Consider the following 6,763-nt stretch of genomic DNA (forward strand, 5'->3'; position numbering starts at 1 on the left):
TAGTAATAATAGTTATAAAGTAGTAGCAGAAAAAAATATTTTATACCAGAGACGATATATTCGTCTGCTAGTTGCTTATAAAAAATTAAAAAATATCTTCTCCCAGAATGATTTGCATGTGCGTTCTGGTTTTTAAAACAAGATATTTTATACCAGAGACGATATATTCGTCTGCTAATTGCTTATAAAAAATATCTTCTCCCAGAATGATTTGCATGTGCGTTCTGGTTTTTTAAAAAAGATATTTTATACCAGAAAGCATCTATTCGTGAACTGGTTGTTCTTCACACCAGATACGGTTTATATGGTATATGTGTCCTCTGGTTATTATAAAAAATAAGACATTTATGTTGTAAAACATTATCTATTGTATAATATAATATAGTTTTCAATTAGATATAGATTTATAAACAAGAGACCGCATTTATTTTTTAGAAATTTTACTTTTTTCTTGATTATATATAATGATATAATAACTGACCCATCTTATTTTTTTAACAATATTTTAACATAATTTTTTTTTGCAGGCGACAGATGCTGAAGCTGGAGAGACAAGAGGAAAATGACTCCAGGAATAGCACGTCTAAGAATACTAACAACGAATCCATCGGTTATCAGAAATCGGTGGAATTATTATCCGATACGATGGATTCGAAAGTTAATATCCAATCGTTAGTACCCACGATACAATGCCTGGAGTTAAATTCAAATACAGGTACGTGTAGTCAAAATGTCGAATTTTGCGAAGATGACAATTATTTTGTTATCGGTAATGGCCCTCTGGATACAAATCGTATCCAGGAAAGCATGCCTCAAGGCCGTCGCATTGTCGATCTTTCTCATATGTGGAAAGAAATCCACAGAACATTTAATAACCACATGCGAGGAATAGAGTGCCGATTTGAAGATTGGAAACTCACCCACACTTCTGACAAAGGGTTAAAAACGCGTATGTACTTCAAGTGCCAAATATGCCATACTGAAGCCGACTTCTGGTCGGAACCCGAAGAGCAGAAAATAATGGACATTAATATAGCTGCTGTAACAGGAACTGTTATAGTAAGAATTGGTTATGCTCAGCTTGTAACGGCAGGGCCGTTACTACGGCGAAATATACATATGTACATACAATAACATATCTGCCTCGCTTACTCTACCCTACTCTACCTATCCCGCTCGCACAACCACCGCGCACGCTCTCTCGCTCGCACGCATGCCACACGCACCATCCCACTCACACTAGGCGCGCTATCTCGCCGGGCATGCGCTCTCGCTCTCGACACGCCGTATCTCTCTCACGGTTCCCCACGCGGAATCGACCCCACTCCCGGCCGACGGTATAGTGGGAGGCCCCGGCCGGGTATATAAGCCCGGCCGGCCGAGGCATCAGGACTAGATCCTATCCCGACATCCAGCTCCCGACACCGACCTGACCAGTGCCTACTACCTCCTCGGGCTAAGGTTTCTCTTAGCCCTGTCGGGTTTCGCCGGCTCCTGTCACCGCTCCTCGGGCTAAGGTTTCTCTTAGCCCTGTCGGGTTTCGCCGGCTCCTGTCACCGCTCCTCGGGCTAAGGTTTCTCTTAGCCCTGTCGGGTTTCGCCGGCTCCTAGCACCTACCCGGGCTGAGGTTTCGCTCAGCCCTACCGGGTTTCGCCGGTCTCCGTTGCCAAGGCCGGACCCGACGTGACACTCGGGCCTGTCGGCAATACCCACCTACCTAGCCTAACCGTAGTAATAAGCCACCTGTAGATATCGCGTCGTAGCCTTAAGACCGTTAGCCATAAGTCCGCTAGTTCTAACCGCGTCGTAGTAAAAGCCTGTTAATAATAAGTCCGCTAGAAATAAGCCGCTAGACCTAAGAGCCTGCTAGTTATAACCGCGCCGTAATCTTAAGCTCGTCTGTAAATAAAGCCGCACCATCGCGATTAAGCCGCGTTTCTCGCCGCGTACCGCTTTGCGTTTCTCGCCGCGTACCGCCTTGCGTTTCTCGTCGCGTACCGCTTTGCACACCCGCGCCTGACAGCAGCTTTCTGCCGACCGCACGCTGACCAACATCGCTTGGCCGTGCACGCTACCTTGTACATATCTTTATTTAAATAAACTATCTTTTCTACTTCTATTGTGTTTCGTAAGCTTGAGTCTCCCCTCCTCTCGAACCCTGACACCGACGAGCCGATCCGAGCGTCGAGCGAGGTGACCGCGTTACAAGCTGAATGAGCAGTGTACAGCCATCAATATTCCTTGTATGACCGAGCCAAGGTACATAGAAAATAGAGAAAAGTTAGTCGATGCTTTTCAAAAAACAGCAATAGAAAGTATGAAAAAGGCTGGCGAAGTTGAAAAACAACTCGCTCTTGAAAGAAACGAAGTTATAAACGGTATTCCGTATATAACAGTTGTAGCGGATTGTAGTTGGATGAAGAGATCGTATGGCAATGCCTACAATTCTCCTTCCGGTATTGGAGCCATAATTGGTTACCGTACGAAAAAGATTCTCTTTGTTGGTGTCCGCAATAAATTTTGTGCAGTATGTGATATGGCAGAACGAAAAGGTATCGAATCAAAAGCTCACAAATGCTATAAAAATTTTAATCGTAACGAAAGCTCCACAAGGATGGAGAGCGATGCCATCGCGGAAGGTTTTAATTATAGCCTCGAAATGCATGGGCTGATTTATAAAACAGTTATTGCCGACGGTGACAGTAACGTTTATCAGACCATTATTGATAACAGACCATATAGTGAACAGATGGTCACAGTAAAAAAAGTAGAATGCACAAATCATTTACTTCGCAATTTATGTAAAAAGCTCAAAGCTGTGGCAGAGATGACTCAGTCAAAAACGCAGAGGCAGCGTGGCTTTACAGAATTGCGAAATGTTGTGAAAAACATGAAAAACATCAGAAAAGAAGTAGAAACAGCAGCCGAGCTACGAAGAAAAGATCAACAAACACTTCAACATTGTAAGGCTATGGAATTGCAGAAAGATATACATATTGAACATTCCTAGCCATGTTTTTGGCGAACATAAGCGATCCGAAGCACGCGGTATATGCGAAGAGAAGGATAATAAAACGAACAAAAATTATGTTCCATTGTTGAAAATACATGGCCTGTATCAAAAAATAGAAAGCGCTATCACATATCTAAGCGGTTATTCCGACAGCTTATTGCTGAATTTAACTAATAATCCTGCAGAATCATTTAATTCGATAATCTGCAAAGAAATTGGTGGAAAGCGCATTCATTTTGGTAAGCGAGGCTCTTACAATGCCAGAGTTGCGGCAGCAGCTGTGCAATTTAATACGCAACAAGTACTTACAGAATTACATAAGAGCATGGATAAAACTGTTCCACCTATTGTTGAGAATGTAGAAAAGAATCGACAAAAAAAATTGCGAAAACCAGAGAATCTCGAGAAGTGCAAGGAAGGCAAACAAATTTCAAACGAGAGACAGGAACAGATTGTTATTATGGTCCGCAGTCTCAAAAACCAGATCTTCCATCTGATGTATTTGAGCAACTTCGGCAAAATCATTTAGAAAAGTTGTCCGAAAATGCGAGAAACTGGAAGAAAATTGAATTCGATACGAGGAACCAAAGTGACTCGGAATTATGGTTATCATTGAGACGAGAAATGTTGACCGCATCCAATTTTGGAACTGTATGTCGCATGAGACCGACAACGTCTTGCGCAGCAACATTAAAAGCCATTTTATATCCATCGTTTATTGATACCGCAGCCCTAAAATATGGTCGCGAAAACGAAAAAGTAGCAAGAGACTAATTGGCTGAAAAATTAAATAAAGAAATAAAACGTTGCGGATTATTTATTGATACTGAAAATCCGTGCTTGAGTGCTTCTCCTGACGGAATTATTGACGAAAATGGTCTAGTGGAAATAAAATGTCCTCTATCAGCTGAGCATTTGACAGCAGAAACAGCTGTAGAAACATTACCTTCTTTGAAAGGTATCTTTGATAAAAAAGATCCACACAAAATGAATAGAAATCATCGATATTTTTATCAAGTTCAAGGTCAGTTGAACATAACACGGCGAGAATATTGTATTTTTGCTGTTTGGACTCCACAAAGCATGAAAATATTGCGCATTGATGCAGACAATATCTTTTGGAGAAATCAAATGCTACCTTACTTAACACGTTTCTATAACGAATGCATGCTTCCAGAAATCTTGGATAGTCGTCATAATAGGCATATGCCAGAGATCCAAGATATATTATAGAAGCTAAAGAAGAAGCAGCAAAAAAAATAGTGACAATGAGTCGAACAAAGAAACGAAATATAGTAGAAAGCGAAAATGGCATACAAGAGAGCAAACAATTCAAACCGAACGTTTCGTTAATAGAAACAAAAATTACTGATACTGCTGATATTGCTCTGAATAAAGAAGAAGATGATGATAGCATTATCACAAGTTATTCTAGTAACGAGCGAGATATATCTGAAGACGATATAAAAAGAAATTAAAAACTGTTAAACACAATTGCTCATCTTTATTTGGTAAAGGATAATGTCTTGCGTATGACAAGTCAATTAAACGATGAATCGTTGGATCTATTTTTGCGTATCATAAGAGAAACTTCTCATTTCGAAACGCAAAGTGTGCTTTATTTAGAATATCCTCACATGATTAAAGCTAGTCGTAGTGATAATAGCTTACAAATAATTGGAGGGAATTGCAGTAATCATTGGAGATGTATTTTCTTTGAGGGCACCAAACTTCGCGTGTACGATAGTTTACCTGGCTGTACATACGATAAATTGGTCGCTAAAGAAAAAAATTATATACATCTTCGTTATCCAACAATAAGCTCGAGTGACATAATTTTTGAAAAGGTTCAAACACAACCTGATGGTATATGTTGTGGAATTTTTGCTGCCGCCTTCGCCACGACTATAGCCTTAGGAGGCAATCCTTGCGTGGAAAAATACTCCAAAAATGTAAAATGCATTAGAGAACATTTCTATACAATTCTAGAAAGCAATAAACTCTCGCCTTTTCCAAAATAATAAAAAATAATTTTGTATTAAAAAAAATCTATGCTACAAATATAGACTTGAAAAATCTATATTTTACAACTGACCAGAAAAAGCGGCATCAATCTCGATTGCAAATTATAATCGGAGAGACGAAAAACATATTGGTTGCGTTCTCACGAGAATGGACGGGAAGGGGTCCATTCTATGTTTTAAATATTTAGAATATTGTAAAAATACATTACTCTGTTACAATCGAGACAAACAATGTATTGTAAATCTTTATTACAATACATAAACATTTACCTATACGATAAAAAAAAATATATATTATATATATATATATATTATACATATAATGTATATTCTGTGTGTGTACATACACGCACATAATTTTGAAATAATACATTTTTATTTTTCGATTATATCGATTGGAAAAAATAAACTGAATTAGATTGTAACTTATATAAAGCTACATTATAATATCGAGAATATATAGGTATTATGCACACATATCTGCATGCGTCATATACATTTCTTATATTTATATACACGTATGCAAACATAAATAATACGTCTATATATATATATACGTATTTTATTTGATACAGTGGATTATCATAAAAATAAATTTTATCAGAAAAATAATAAATAAAACATTTTCAGGAAAAATGTTCTATATAAAAGTTGTAAAAGGTTTGGAAGGGGGGAAATATCGTTTTGTTCGGTGTTTTTCAAAGATATTTAGAGGTCAATCTAGTTCTTTTTATGAACCTACCTTTATTATGTAAATCAAATCCTCGCAATATTCAACATAAATAGTTATAAACTGGCTAAAAAATAGAAACGTTACGAGATATTTTATAATTTTGATATAATTTTATAAATTATGAAATATATCTTATAAAATATTCATTTTTTTCGATAATCTTACATCTACTTATGCACAAAATAATGAGAGAAATAAATTAGTGCAAAAAAACACATAGTTGTTAAAAAAAGTATACTAGCAGCTACATATTTTTTTTTTTAATATAACTGTTTGTTTTCTTTATACCATTGTATTCTTTATATGTTTTCTTTATACCATAAGTATTGAGATGAAATTATCAAAAAATGAATATTTTATGAGATATTTCATAGTTTATATAAAATTAAATCAATTTTAAAATATTTTGTAAAGTTTTCATTTTTTAGCCATCCTATTACTTTTCATGTTGAATGTTGCGAGAGTTCGATTTATATAATAAAAATAGTTTTACTAAAAAAAACTAAGTTTAAATATAATTGAAAAACGCTACGCAAGAGCAATTTTCATGATATATTATCTCCTTTCGAAATCTTATAATATAATACAATTTTTATATTAACATTTTTCCAGAAAATGTTTTATTTTTATGATAATCCACTGTATCAAATAAAATACCTTGTATATATACGTATTATGTATGTATGTATGCATACATGTATGTATTGTATAAATATAAGAAATATATATGACGTATATAGATGTATGTGCATAATACATATATAACTGAATATTATAATGTAACTTTCTATACTCAATTACAATCTATCTAATAGTTCTTTTTTTTCAATCAATATAATGACGATGATGTAATAACAATGTATTATTTATATAAACATTATAAGTATGTATATTTTTGGTCGTATAAATAAATATTTATACATATGTAGTAGAAATTTATAAACGCAATATGCTCACACATGAATTGTGTTCAACATATGATGAAGGCAGACA

At 35.8% G+C, this 6,763-nt stretch overlaps 1 pseudogene; it reads left to right on the forward strand.

The window, feature by feature from the left end:
• Positions 1-528: 528 nt before the first annotated feature.
• LOC138943022 (uncharacterized) lies at positions 529-5,034 on the forward strand (annotated as a pseudogene).
• The last annotated feature ends 1,729 nt before the right edge of the window (positions 5,035-6,763 follow it).

Source organism: Polyergus mexicanus, unplaced genomic scaffold (assembly GCF_030449975.1).
Source record: "Polyergus mexicanus isolate NDT 795.1 unplaced genomic scaffold, iyPolMexi1.0 SCAF_24, whole genome shotgun sequence".
In the NCBI taxonomy this organism is placed as follows: Eukaryota; Metazoa; Arthropoda; class Insecta; order Hymenoptera; family Formicidae; genus Polyergus; species Polyergus mexicanus.